This window comes from Erinaceus europaeus, chromosome 1 (genome assembly GCF_950295315.1).
Source record: "Erinaceus europaeus chromosome 1, mEriEur2.1, whole genome shotgun sequence".
NCBI classification, from domain to species: Eukaryota; Metazoa; Chordata; class Mammalia; order Eulipotyphla; family Erinaceidae; genus Erinaceus; species Erinaceus europaeus.
Window position 1 is genome coordinate 78116369 of NC_080162.1, and position 14533 is coordinate 78130901.

General features: G+C 42.8%; 1 pseudogene; it reads right to left on the reverse strand.

Moving 5' to 3' along the window:
• Positions 1–5070: 5070 nt before the first annotated feature.
• Positions 5071–5436, reverse strand: LOC103113144 (large ribosomal subunit protein eL43-like; annotated as a pseudogene).
• Positions 5437–14533: the final 9097 nt, after the last annotated feature.

Below are 14533 nucleotides of genomic sequence, written 5' to 3' on the forward strand. Positions count from 1 at the left end.
AGACTGACGGGAAGACCCTTTCTGTGCTCAGATTGTTAGAGAAACATGAGCTGGGGCAGTGGTTGGACCTGCTGACCTTTCCAGAGATGGGAAATTGTGGGTGCACAATGAGCCAAGAGCAAAAACAACAACAACAACAACAACAGCTGTGAGTGAAGGAATGGTTATGTGTGAGAGAGATTCAATGTTATATTAGTACCTCACAGTAATACAAAGACATGCTATGGTCAAAAGCCTGCAACACAGAGAGGCTAAAACCTTCCACTGCTTTGGAATCATTCACAGTCAAACAGAAGCTGCGAGTAGGAGCCATCTTTGCTTAGCAGCTAGCACAGGTCAGGGGTCAGGCGGTGGTGCACCTGGTGGAGCAACTGGTGGATCGCACACATCACAGGTAGGGTAGGTCCTCCCCTGTGGTGCCCAAGGAGCTTAGCGTTGGTTCTTGAGCTTAGTGCTTTGCTCACTCTACTGCGTGAGCTAGCCCCTGACTCCTACATAAACTTAAAAAAAATTTTATTTATAAAAAGGAAACACTGACAAAAACCACAGGATAAGAGGGGTACAACTCCACACAATCCCCCCCACCAGAACTCCATATCCCATCCCCTCCCCTGATAGCTTTCCTATTCTTTATCCCTCTGGGAGCATGGACCCAGGGTCATTATGGGATGCAGAAGGTGGAAGGTCTGGCTTCTGTAATTGCTTCCCCGCTGAACATGGGTGTTGGCAGGTCGATCAATACTCTCAGCCTTTCTCTCTTTCCCCAGTGGGGAAGGGCTCTGGGGAAGCGGGGCTCCAGGACACATTGGTGGGATCATCTGCCCAGGGAAGTCCGGTTGGCACCATGGTAGCATCTGGAACCTGGCGGCCTCTCTGAGAATTCCAGGTTGAAAGCAGCTTCTTTGTGGAGCTCACATCAGGTGTTGTCTCCAAGATGCCATCTTGGCTCCATCCCCCCAAATATGTTTTTATTATATTATTTGTGATAGTGAAAATGGAAATAATAGGACTATAAAATATGATAGTGGTAGGGGATGGATGGTGGTGCACTTAGTTGAGTATACACATTACCATGCACAAGGGTCTAGGTTCAAACCTGGTCCCCACCTGCAGGGAGAAAGCATCATAAATAGTAAAGCAGGGTTTCAGGTGTCTCTCTCCCTCTCTATTTTCTGCTCCCTCTCAGTTTCTCTCTACTCACTCCAATAAAATAAATAAAATATTAAAAAATAGGGTCATGTTAAAGAAATTCTAGTATTTCAGTATAATAATATATATGCATCATTGGACATCAATATTTGTAAAATAAACAAAATATTGAGATTTCAAATAAAATTAAAAATGTATGTCATTTGTCCTGTTTTGGGGAATTATAGTTTAACACCACCTAAAAAAGGATACCAAAAGGTATAATTAAAATATATAGTGAATGGTCTGGGAGATGACGCAGTGGATAAAGCTTTGGACTCTCAAACAGGAGGTCTCGAGTTTAATCCCTGACAGCACATGTACCAGAGTGATGTCTGGTTCTTTCTCTTTCGCCTCCTATCTTTCTCATTAATAAATAAACAAAATATTTTAAAGTTAAAATAGTAAATGAATAAAAATAATATGTATAGTGAGGGTTTTTTTTCTCTCTCTTTTTTTTTTTTTGCCTCCAGGGTTACTGCTGGGGCTCAGTGCCTGCACCACAAATCCACTGCTCCTGGAGGCTCTTTTTTTCCCCTTTTGTTGTCCTTGTTGTTTATCACTGTTGTTATTATTGTTGTCATTATTACTGTTGTTGTTGTTAGATAGGACAGAGAGAAATGGAGAAAGGAGGGGAAGGCAGAGAGAGGGAGAGAAAGATGCAGACCTGCTTCACTGCTTTTGAAGCAAACCCCCCCCCACACACACACACAGGTAGGGAGCCGGGGGCTTGAACCAAGATCCTTAGGCCAGTCCTTGCGCTTCACACCATGTGTGCTTAACCCACTACGCTAGCACCTGACTCCCTATAGTAAGGTATTTATATAGCAGTATAATGGAGTAGCCAGAGGTGGAACAACTGGATGAGAGTACACATTACCATGTGCAAGGACCTGGCTTCAAAACTTTCCTTTCCACCTACAGAGGAGAAGCTTGGCAAGAGGTGAAGCAGTGCTGCAGGTATCTCTCTGTCTCTTCCTCTCTATCTTTCCCTTTTCAATTTATCTCTGTTTCTGTCCAATAAGTAAATAAAAACAATAGAATCAGTTAAATACCCATCAGCTGGTGACTGATTATGTTTCATCCATACAGTGGAATACTGTTTAGTCATAAAAATGAACTGAATATATACAGATTGACATGTTTCAAATGAGAAGATGTTTATGATACTGTGAAATTATAGGTCAGTATGTATAATATGATCCCATTCATATAAAAATACCTACGTGGCTGGTCAGTGTTGCACTGGGTTAAGCACCATAGTATGAAGCATAAGGATCCCGGTTCGAGCTCCCTTTCCCCACGTGCAGGGGGGTTGCTTTATAAGGGGTGAAGCAGGTCTGCAGGTGTCTATCTTTCTTTCCCCCTCTCTATCTTCCCCTCCTCTCTCAATTTCTCTCTGTCATATCCAATAATGGAAAAAAAACAAAAAAGGCCTCCAGGAGCAGTGGATTCATAGTGTTGACAGTGAGCCCCAGTGATAACCCTGGAGGATAGTAGTAATAATAATAATAATAATAATAATAATAATAATAATAATAAAAAATACCTACATGAATTGCAGAGATAACATAATAATATCTATGCACCTGGTTGTGTGCACAAGGTCTCAGGTTCAGGCCCCCAGTCACCACCTGCAGGGGGAAAGTTTTGTGAGTGCTGAAGCAGTGCTGCAGGTGTCTATCTGACTCTCTTCTTTTCTTTCTCCCACTTCCCTCTCGATTTCTGATTGTCTTTATCCAATAATAAATAAAGATAATAAAAAAATTTAAAAGGAAGATGCTCACCACAGCCCAGGAGGTGGTTCAGAGAATAAGACATTGGACTTTTAAGCCTGAGGTCAGAGTTTGATTCCCAGCATGATATATGTCAGAGTGCTCCTCTGGATCTCTCCCATTAATGACTAAGTAAGTCTTCACAAAGAAAGAAAGAAAGAAAGAAAGAAAGAAAGAAAGAAAGAAAGGTAGAGAGAAAGAAAAAAAGAAAGAAGAGAAAGGGAAAAAAAGAAATGAAGAAAGAAAGGAAGAAAGAAAGGAAGGAAGGAAAGGAAGGAAGGAAAGGAAGGAAGAGGAAAGGAGGGAGGAAGGGAGGGAGGGAGGAAAGAAGGAAGGAAGGAGGAAGGGGGGGAAGGAAGGAAGAAAGATGCTCACCACACATCACTGAGGGAAACGTAAAGCAATTTATAAAGGGATAAGTATTAAATATATTATGAGCCAATTAATGCTTAATCAGATATTGCCATTTTATGTGGTTATGTGCATAGAATTTCCTGAAGGAAATGTCACCAAAAACATCAACTGTGGTTATAAAAACTTAGAAAAATTTCAAGTGATTATTATTAATGTTTCTCACTTTTTTTTTACACTGATTGTGTATTATTTTTATAGTCAGGAAAGGTGTTTCCAGGGACTGAATGTTGAGCACCAGTGAGTGGTCTGGGCAGCAGCCAGCTTTGCCTGGGCAATCCACAGTCCTGAAAATCCACTCAGAGCTCAGAGGCATATGGTGGAGTATATATTCATCCAGTCAGAGCAAGAACATAGGATTCTGACGTTTTTTTTTAACTTTTTATTTATTTAATTTATTTATTCCCTTTTGTTGCCCTTGTTGTAGTTATTGATGTTGTCATCATTGGATAGGACAGACAGAAATGGAGAGAGGAGGGGAAGACAGAGAGGGGGAGAGAAAGACAGACACCTGCAGACCTGCTTCACCACTTGTGAAGTGACTCCCCTGCAGGTGGGGAGCCAGGGACTCGAACCAGGGTCCTTACACTGATCCTTGCGCTTTGGGCCACCTGCGCTTAACCCAACTCTCTCTGACAAATTTTATAGTTCAAATGGCCCTTCATGTTTCCTTGGGCTTTTATCATGCTGGGAACAAGTCTTAGCAGAGCTTTGATTCAACTACAAATATCACTTTCTTTTCCCCAGTTTGTACTTACCTCAGCCCATCCTGTCTCAGACATCCCTCAAAGCTGGCTGGCTAACCCCTGAGTCAAAAATGATCATACCTGGGTTGAGAGGGCACATGGTTATATGCACAAACATACAAGAGAACTGAGTTCAAGCCCAAGTCCCCACTTGCAGCAGGGAAGCTTTATGAGTGGTGACGCAGGGCTGCAGGTATCTCTCTATATCACTCCCTTCACTCTCAGCCTCTCAACTTCTCTCTTTCTCTATCCTAAATAAGTAAATAATATATTTAAATTTTATTTATAAAAAGAAAACATTGACTAAACCATAGGATAAGAGGGGTACAACTTCACACAATTCCCACCACCAGAATTCTGTATCCCCCCCCCCCCCATAGCTTCCCTATTCTCTATCCCACTGGGAGTATGGACCCAAGGTCATTGTGGGAAGCAGAAGGTGGAAGGTCTGGCTTCTGTAATTGCTTCCCCACTGAACATGGACGTTGACAGGTCAACCCATACTCCAGCCAGTTTCTCTCTTTCCCTAGTGGGGCGGGGTTCTGAGGAATCGGAGCTCCAGGACACATTGGTGCGGTTGTTTGTCCAGGGAAGTCTGTTTGGCATCATGTTAGCATCTGGAACCCGGTGGCTGAAAAGAGAGTTAACATATAAAGCTGAACAAGTGTTGACTGATCATGAACCTAAAGGCTGGAGTAGTGCAGATGAAGAGTTGGGAGGTCTCCATTTTGTAGATAGCTAGTAGGCATATTTTAGTTATATTCCAAAGGGCCTGTGGCTATGCTAGTTTTTTTTTTTTTTTTCCCTGAGCCTGACATCTGATATGCAGGCAGATCCTAGTTATTGTCTGGGGAGATGATGTCATGGATGGAAAAAGGACCAGAAAGCTGGATCAGGGAAGAGAGTAGCTCCCTAATATGGGAAAGGTGTATAAATAATATTTTTAACAAAAAAATTATTTATTTATTTTTATAAATTAACCCATTTATTACAGGCTAGTAATATTGCAGGTGGTAGCCCCTCTACTGGTCTTTCAACTCCTTCAGCCTTCTGATGGCAGACTTCACTGTGACAGCAGAAGTGGTGTTGTAGGTCCAGGCACCGCCCGCGACGGTCTTCATGCAGGAGCCGCAGTGCCAGATGCCCACGGCGCCGCTTCAACTTGGTCTTGCCGCAGAAGGAGCAGGTGTACTTGGCGTGCTGCCTGATCTCGATCTTCTTCACCATCTTCCGCAGAGAGGCGCCGTAGCGGGTCCCGTATTTACCCACGATGCCCACCTTCTTGGTACGCTTGGCCATGGCGCCGCCAACTAGGTCAGAGCCCAGAGAGGCCAAAAAATATTTTTTAAATGATCATACCAAATTCAGTCATAAGGACATTATGCAGAGTCTAGGGCAGATTAGGTAGCATAATAGTTACGCAGAGACTCTCATGGGGCCAGGTGGTGGAGTACTACGCCCCCTGGTGGTCAGAGACACTCATTTACTTTCTATGGAAAAGGTTCCAGGACAGAGCTAACAGTGCTTCTATCTACCCAGAGGTTTCTGGAAACCTGTTTGCTTACTTCCTAGTCACATAGTATTGTTCTCTGTTGTCTTCTTCTATCGGCCAAGGGCAATGGAGACCATCACCCACACCTTCTCCCCGGAATTTTCAAGGGCCAGCGAGAAATATCTTCTTTATTTTATTTCACATATAGGGCCGGTTGGTGGCGCACCTGGTTGAGCATACATAAGGACCCAGGTTCAAGCCCCTGTCCCCACCTGCAGGGGGAAAAGCTTCACAAGTGATGAAGCAGGGCTGCAACTGTCTCTCTGTTTCTCTCCCTCTCTACTTCCCCCTTCCCACTCGATTTCTCTCTGTCTCTATCCAATAATAATAAAAATAATAAAAAATAGTTTAACATTTTAAGAAAAAACAAAGAGACTCTCATGCCTGAGTCTCCTGAAATCCAAGTTCAATCCCGGTATCACTATAAACCAGAGCTGAGTAGTGCTCTGATAAAACAAACAAACAATGACACTACGCAGAGTCTGGAGATAGCTTATGTAGAATACTGCACACCTTATCATGGGTAAGGGCCCAGTTTTGGGCCTCAACACCACATATGAGCCTGGGTCCTTCTTGCCTTCCAGGTACCACATATATACACATCAAGAGACTTGGGGTGAGTTTATTTCCTCTACAGCATAAACAACACCAGGTGAAGCTCCACAGTCTGTGCAAAAGTGCTGTGGTGTCTCTTCTCTCTGTATGTAATTGAGACAGCCAGAAATTGAGAGGGAAGGCGGTGATAGAGAGGGAGAGAGACTGATAGACACCTGCAACCCTGCTTCACCACTCACAAAGCTTTCCCCCTACAGGTGGGGGCAGGGGGTTGAACCCTGATCCTTGAGCATTGTAACATATGCACTCAACCAGGTGTGCCACCAACTGGCCCCTATATGTGAAATAAAATATAGAGGAAGATATCTCTTATTGGCCCTTAAAAACCCGCAGAAGAAGACATCTCTCACTGGCCCTTGAAAATCCTAGGGAGAAGGTGTGGGTGATCGCCTCCATTGCCCTTGGATGATAGAAGAAGACAACAGAGAATAATACTATGTAACTAGGAAGTAAGCAAACAGGTTTCCAGAAACCTCTGGGTAGATAGAAGCACTGTTACCTCTGTCCTGCTAGCCTTTCCTATAGAAAGTAAGTGAGTATCTCTGACCACCAGAGGGCATAGTACTCCTCCTATAAGAGGCCAATTGATGTCAGTCTGGGTCAGCATTTAAGGACACAGATGCTTCTAAAGTAGCTACTTGTTTTTCCCCAAAATAATCCCAAATGACTTGACCAAACATGCTGATGTTACTCTGAAAATATTCCTTCTTGTAAATCTTGTAAATGAGCTACCAAATTTGTCCCTGTTGGACAAATGGATTTTCTGAGTCAATTTTTATATCATATTTGTAAAGGATAGATGTCATTTCAATTAAAATGACTAGCATAGTTAGATTCAGACCATAGAAACAGTAATTCCATGAAACCATGCATTGTCCTCTGTGTTATTTCTGACAATTTTAAATTTAAACACATTTTAAAAAATATTTTTATTTAGAATAAAGACAGAAATTGAGAGGGAAGTGGGGAGATAGTGAGGCAGAGATAGATATTGATAGAGGTAGGGGGTAGATAGCACAATGTTTTGCAAAGAGACTCACATGGCAGAGGCTCCAAAGTCCCAGGTTCAATCCACCACACTGCCATAAGCCAGAGCTGAGCAGTGCTATGGTAAGAAAAAGAGAGAGAGGGGAAGATGCAGGATGTTTTTGTGAGGCAGGGAAGACTTATATGGCCACCAACCTTCTGAGGTTCATGTGTTCCCCCTTTTGCTCAACCCCTCCGTAGAGAGAGAGAGAGACTTACCAGAACAGACTCACCTCTCAGGTCAAACCCTGCCAGGCTCCACCACATCCCCACTACCTCCCTACATCTTCCCCTTTCCTTTTATCTAATGGCCATATTTAAATGGGTTAATGTCTGCAAAAGACTCCATTTCAGACAGAGGAATAGCAGTGTAGGGGTGAACAGAAACCTTTTGGGCAGAAACCTAAATGATATCATGCAGGCATTTTCAAAAGAACTGGAACAAGATAGGGAGTGACAAATAGGAGAGCAGCAAGAACCAGTGTGAGGCCGAGGGGAGGCCCGGTGGGCTGAGGGGGCTGCCTGACAGGCAGAGAGACAGGGGCCTGAGGGGCAAAAGGGGGGATCCGGCACTGCGGAATCCCGAGACAGCTGGCTGCGAAGTCCATGGACTATTGCAGTCAGTCCTTGAGAAGCCCAGCAGCATAAAGGGAGTGTCCAAGAGCTCCACCAGCAAGTCCTATATAAGTGTCAGTCCAATGCCAACGACCAGGGGGAAGAAACACCACACACCTTATCTTGATGGGGGAGGACAGCCACTGGAATTTTGCTTTTCTGTAGAGAGTGAGTTGAGACTGCCAAAATGTGACAGGTGAAGCAGAAGCAGGAAGGACAGACAGTGATGGGCAAGGGAAGGGCAGTAGGAAAGCTCTGTCCTTGGACTCTGTGAATCAGGCTCTTCAAATTGTGCCAAGTCACATCATGGGTTTCTGGTGGCGCTGTAGTTGTGCCATCTTGTGGGCGATGTCAGAGGGCAGGGGTCCAAATGGATTTCCGGGAATTCCTGTGAAAGAAACACATACAAATCTACTTCCCATGGTTAGCAGGGCGTCTGGTTCTTTTCCAAAGGCCATAGAAGGGGGTCCTTCTATCTAACCCTGAGGGCTGGAAGGGAGGGCAGTGTCTGCCAATGGAGAATGATTGGTGGCTGGTTTGAATTTTTATAAATATTAAAAGAGGTTTAATGTAGTTACTGCCTTAGCCAACTGAATATTGGGGGATATATCCCCCCTTTTTTCATTATTTAATTGGGATTTAGGTGTTTGGTGGGCCTTTTAAACAACAATTTGTCCTTGGGGGTTGTTAGGGATGTCTGTGGTATGGGTGATGTTTTGAAGGGAACAAGTCTTTAAATTATTGGCTGACAAAGGCAGGCCTATAGTGGCAAAACAAGATATACCAGTTAAGTGTAGAAAAATATGTGAATGTTGTTGTTAATTTACATAAGTTGTATATGGGGGAACTTCTTATATAGTTTAATATCTTACCATATGAGCAGATGCTTCTTCATGTGAAGGCTTGACATAGTTGTAATCATTTACTTGTGAAGAAAAAACTTGTAACAAGTTAGAAGTTCACTATAACTGATAACTCGATGATTAGAATTGGTTTAAGTATCTTTATAATTTTGGAAGGCCTTTTTAGTATGATTTAGGGCTGTTTAAACAATTTAAGCAGAAAAAAATGTGGAAAGGTAAAGAGAAGAACCATTGTTAGAAGCCTCAAGCATGAGAATCATTAGCATATCTATTGTGTGATCTATCATTCAGAAGGACCAGAAAGCTGGATCAGAAAAGAGAGTAGCTCCCAAATAAGGGAAAGGTGTATAAATATTGTTGATTGTAAACTCCATCAATTTCATGTGATCTGGGGCCCCATATTCAGCTTAGGAGCCTATGTGACCTCTGCATCCCTCTAGATCTGAGCTTACATTCTGTGGTCATAAGTAGGAACGTTCCAAGCTGCCCCAATATCAGGACCCATCTTCCTTCCTCAGGTGTAGCATAGAGTATATTGTCCAGCCTCCCTTCAGATGATGGAACATTCTCTACCATTGTTAATCCAAGTTGAGGGCAAGGTCCTATGGAGGCTCACAAAGGGGTCTATTGTGTTGTTCCTGATAGTCCTGATAGAGATGACTGGTCACAATGGAGAGAGGGATTTATTTGAGGTCTAGGCCCACCAAGTCTGTTTGGGAATCTAAGGACTCCCTGATTAGGGCCCTATCTGATGGGGTGGCCTGATAGTGACTAAAGAGTCATCATTAAAGTATGATAGTCTCTTGCCCTTATTTAGCTTTTGCAGTCCTTGCTTTGATGAGGTTAACTTTGGAGTGAGTGAGAGAACTGTAATAGCAAGTAGGTGAGGAGGGTATCTAAGTCTAAGTAGACACTATTTCATTATAAACTTTATACTGACTCACTGCAGACTATTGTGTACTTTTGCTTTCAGGTATATATTTTGCCCTAATTTATGGATACATGTGAACATATGCTCTATCTTACGGGACCTGGTCTATATCTAGGTATTGGGACTTTGTTAGGAAGTGAATCTCCTGGAATGGAATTAGAGAATACTATGAAAATAAAGGTCTCACCTGAGTAATGAGGTTGAAGGGTTGAAATTCCATGTCTGACATCTCTGGACACAGCCTGAAGTGAAGCATGCTGAGGTGGTACTCATTGCGGATTATTTTTTTCTAAGTTCACACATGCTTATAGCATAGAGATTTGCACAGTCAAAGTGGATTTTAATTGGTGGAGGGCTACTTTTGCACTACAGAAAGAGGGAGGAGCCAATGAAAAGCAAGTGCTGGGGTGACTTAAGAGGGGTGTAACTGGGGGACAGGAGGGTAAAAAGGGGTCTTTTAGTTCCCTGCTTCTCTTGCTCTATTTTGGGTCTATAGGCCCTTGGGACATCCTCTTCCCAAGCCTCTTCTCTTTTTCTTAAAATCTATACTTTGCGCAACTAAATAAAGGATCCAGAAATTTCACCCTTGAACTCATGTCCTGTGAAAATTCCTTTTCATTGATACTACAGTGGACCTCCAAGCATGGCCACATTAGGTCCCCCAAAACATCTGGGATTTGGATTGCAGATTAACTACTTATTCTAAAGTCATAGGAAACTAGTGGAGGGATTTTTAACCAGGGGAATAAGAGGAAGTGATTTATGATGGGAAGCAATGAAGATATGACTTAGTGCCAGAAAGTGGGTGTGACTTTGTAGCATCAAACAGTCCTTTAGTTATTCAACAAAAACTGGGTTTTTGCATAGTCAGGGTGCTGCTGAAAGAGCCTAGGGATATAGTTTACAACACAGCACAGTCAAGAGCAAAATAAATACCTACAAACATGAAGATCAAAAGAAGCACAGACCAGGATGTAGCTTCAATGATAGAGCATATGTTCTGCATGCATGGTATGTCCCAGCACCCTTCCACCCACCCACCCACCCCCTCAGTAAAACAAAACAACACACACACACACACCAAAAAAGCATATCCCAGGAGGTGGTATAGTGACTGAAGTATTTGGATTTTCAAATATGATTTTATGTAATTATTATTTGCTATTGTGTGTGAGAGTTGAGGGAACTGCTCTGCCATTTCTAACATTCTGTTTGGTTTTGTATTTTTTCTTTTTTTTTTTTAATGTGCCTGGGGATTGAATTTGGGATCTCAGAATGCAAGATGTGCATTCTACCACTGAGCTTTGACACTGGTCCTATAATTCATTATTCTTATTTGACCAGAGCACTGCTCAACTCTGGTTTATGGTGGTGTCTGGATTGAACCTAGGACCTGGGTGCCTCAAGCTTTAAAGCTTTTTGCATAATCACTGGACTATCTCCAGGGGGCTCTAAGTAACTATTAATGAAGGTGCTTGTAAGAGGTTAGAACTGATTCAAAGGCGCAGTCAGCCAATTGAACTTATATGGGATGCTGACAACATTTACAAATAGATGCAAAAACTGGCAAAACCACTTCAGTATCCAAAGGGCTTTATAATCAATTGAATTCCTGGGGTCTTAATTTGTGTTTTTTTGGACTGGAATCATTTGTATCACCTTGTTTTCTATAACTTACTGGGTTGCAAAATAGCATTTAAAAAACAGGAAAGAAAAAAAAATAGGAAAGATGCAGACAACCCAATGGGTAAGTTAGACTGGGTACACATTAACTTTTTTGATTCATTCCATAAACTTTCACAATTTTCCTAATATTACATCATTATTATTATTATTACCACCAGAGCACTGCTTAGCTCTGATTTATGGTGGTGCAGGGGACTGAACCTAGGACTTTGGAACCTCAGGCACGAGAGTCTGTTTGCACAACCATTTTTATGTTTTTTTAAGCTTCAATACTAGGAAAAGAAATCACATATGACTGATATTCTGCAACCTTAGAAATAAATCAATCAAACTAGGATAGACTCCAGAGAGAAAAAGAGAATAGATTCTAACCAGAAATTAATATTAATTAAAATTGAAAAAGAGAAAAAAATTGAAAACGGGGCATCGTTTCAGATTCTTTTTTTTCTTCTTCACCTCCAGGATTATCACTGGGGCTTGGTGCCTACACTACAAATCCATTGCTCCTAGAGGCCATTTTCCCCATTTTTGTTGCTCTTGCTGTTGTTGGATAGGGCAGAGAGGAGGGTAAGGCCGAGAGGGGAAGAGAAAGACAAACACCTGCAGACCTGCTTCTCCACTTGTGAAGCGACCCCCTGTAGGTGGGGAGACAGAGGCTTGAACCGATATCTTTCCCTGCTCCTTGGGATTCGCTCCATGTGCGCTTAACCAGCTGCACTAACCTCCAACCCCTCGTTTCAGAGTCTTCAGCATTAGAAAAGTATTGAGGGGTCAGCGGTAGCACACATGGCAAAGCGCAAGGAATGCCACAAAGATCCTGGTTCGAGCCTTCGGCTCCTCACCTGCAGGGGGGTTGCCTCATAAGCGGTGAAGCAGGTCTACAGGTGTCTATCTTTCTCTCCCCTTCTCTGTCTTCTCTTCCTCTCTCGATTTCTCTCTGTCCCACCAAACAAGGGCAACAAAAATGTGAAAAATGGTCTTCAGGAGCAGTGGATCTGTAGTGCAGGCACTGAGCCCCAGCAATAACCCTGGAAAGAAAACTATTAAGAGGATATAATGAGGGGTTGGGCGGTAGCACAGCGGATTAATTGCACACTGCCCAAAGCGCAGGGACAGGCATAAGGATCCGGTTTGAATCCACAGCTCCCCACCTCCGGAGGGGGTGAGGGGGTGAGGGGGGTTGAGGGGGGGTTGAGGGGGTGGGGGGATGGGGGGGTGAGGGGGGGTGAGGGGGGGTGGGGGGGTGGTCACTTCACAAGCGGTGAAGCAGGTCTGCAGATGTCTATCTTTCTCTCCCCTTCTCTGTCTTCCCTTCCTCTCTTGATTTCTCTCTGTCCTATGCAACAACAATGACAGCAATAACAACAACAACAACAATAAACAACAAGGGCAACAAAAGGGGAAAAAAATGGCCTCCAGGAGCAGTGGATTTGTAGTGCAGGCACTGAGCCTCAGTGATAACCCTGGAGACAAAAAAAAAAAAAAAGATATAATGAAAAACATTTGAAAATTTAGACATACTGGACATTTTTTTAGGAGAAAACTCACCTAAATGGACACGAGCAGTAATAAAAAAAAATTAGGACAATCCAGATCATTAGGTCCTTGACCCCATCCCCACCCTACCTCACTATTTCCTCACTGAATCTTGGGATTTGACATTTTAGACTAGAATACTTTGAGGTTTCACCCTGTCTATTATTATTATTATTATTATTATTATTATTATTATTATTATTATTTACCAGAGCACTGCTCAGATCTGGCTTCTGGCGATGCAGGGGATTGAACCTGGGACTTGGGAGCCTCAGGCATGAGAATCTGCATAACCATTATGCTATCTACTCCTGCCCGGTTTCACCCTGTCTTATCCCTTATTTTGTTTCTTGGGTCTTACCTATAAGTGAAATTATCTAGAATTTGTCCTTCTTCTGACTTATTTCACTTAACATGATTCCTTCTAGTTCTTTTGAAAAATATTTACTTATTTTTTAATTGAATAGAGACACAGAGAAATCAAATTGAGAGGGATGGGGGAGATAGGGAGAGAGAGAGGAACTTGCAGCACTGCACACTGCTTCACTACTCATGAAGCTTCCCTCTACAAGTGGGGACTGAGGATTGAAACTCGATCCTTGTGCATAGTAGCATGTGTGCTCAACCTGGTATGTCACCACCGGGCCCCAATTCCCTCTAGTTCTATACATATTGTAGCAAAAGAGATTTTTATCCTTTCTTATAGTCGACTAGTATTCCATTATGTAGTACATACCTCATCTTCCTTAACATTTGGGCTGTTTAAAAATTTTGTCTATTAAAAATAGTGTTCTCCAGAACGTAGATGTACAGAGATCTCTGGTTAGGTGTTTCTGTGCTATCTGGATAAATGCTTAAGAAAGGACTTGAAGGGGTCAGGCAGTAGTGCAGTGGGTTAAGTGCACATAGCATGAAGCGCAAGGACCAGTGTAAGGATCCCAGTTCAAGCCCCCAGCTCTCCACCTATGGGGGGGGTCGCTTCACAAGCAGTGAAGCAGGTCTGCAGGTGTCTATCTTTCTCTCCCCCTCCTCTCTTGATTTTTCTCTGTCCTAGCCAAGAACAATGACATCGGTAACAACAACAATAATAAAAGCCACAACAACGATAAAACAACAAGGGCAACAAAAGGGGAAAAAAAAAAGCCTCCAGAAGCAGTGGATTTGTGGTGCAGGGCACCAAGCCTCAGCAATAACCCTGGAGGCAAAAAAAAAAAAAAAAAAAGAATTGACATTGTTTGAATTTTTCTTTTCATTTTTTATTTATGGTTAATGGTGGGTTATAAGATTGTAAGATTATACTATCAGTTCTGAGTCCCCACCCTCCCATGGTAGGTCCATTTTTAATGAAACTTGTCAAACATTTAAGGAAAACATAATAATAGTAACTGCACAATATCACTCAAAAACCAGAAAAAGAAATAGTGTTCCCTGGACCCAAGCAGTGATGCATCTAGTTAGGCTCACACATTACAGTGCACAGGGACCCAGGTTCAAGCCCTGGTCCCCACCTTCAGAGGGGAAAGCTTTACGAGTGATGAAGCAGGGCTGCTGGTGTCCCTCTGCCTCTTTCCCTCTCTATCTCCCCTCTC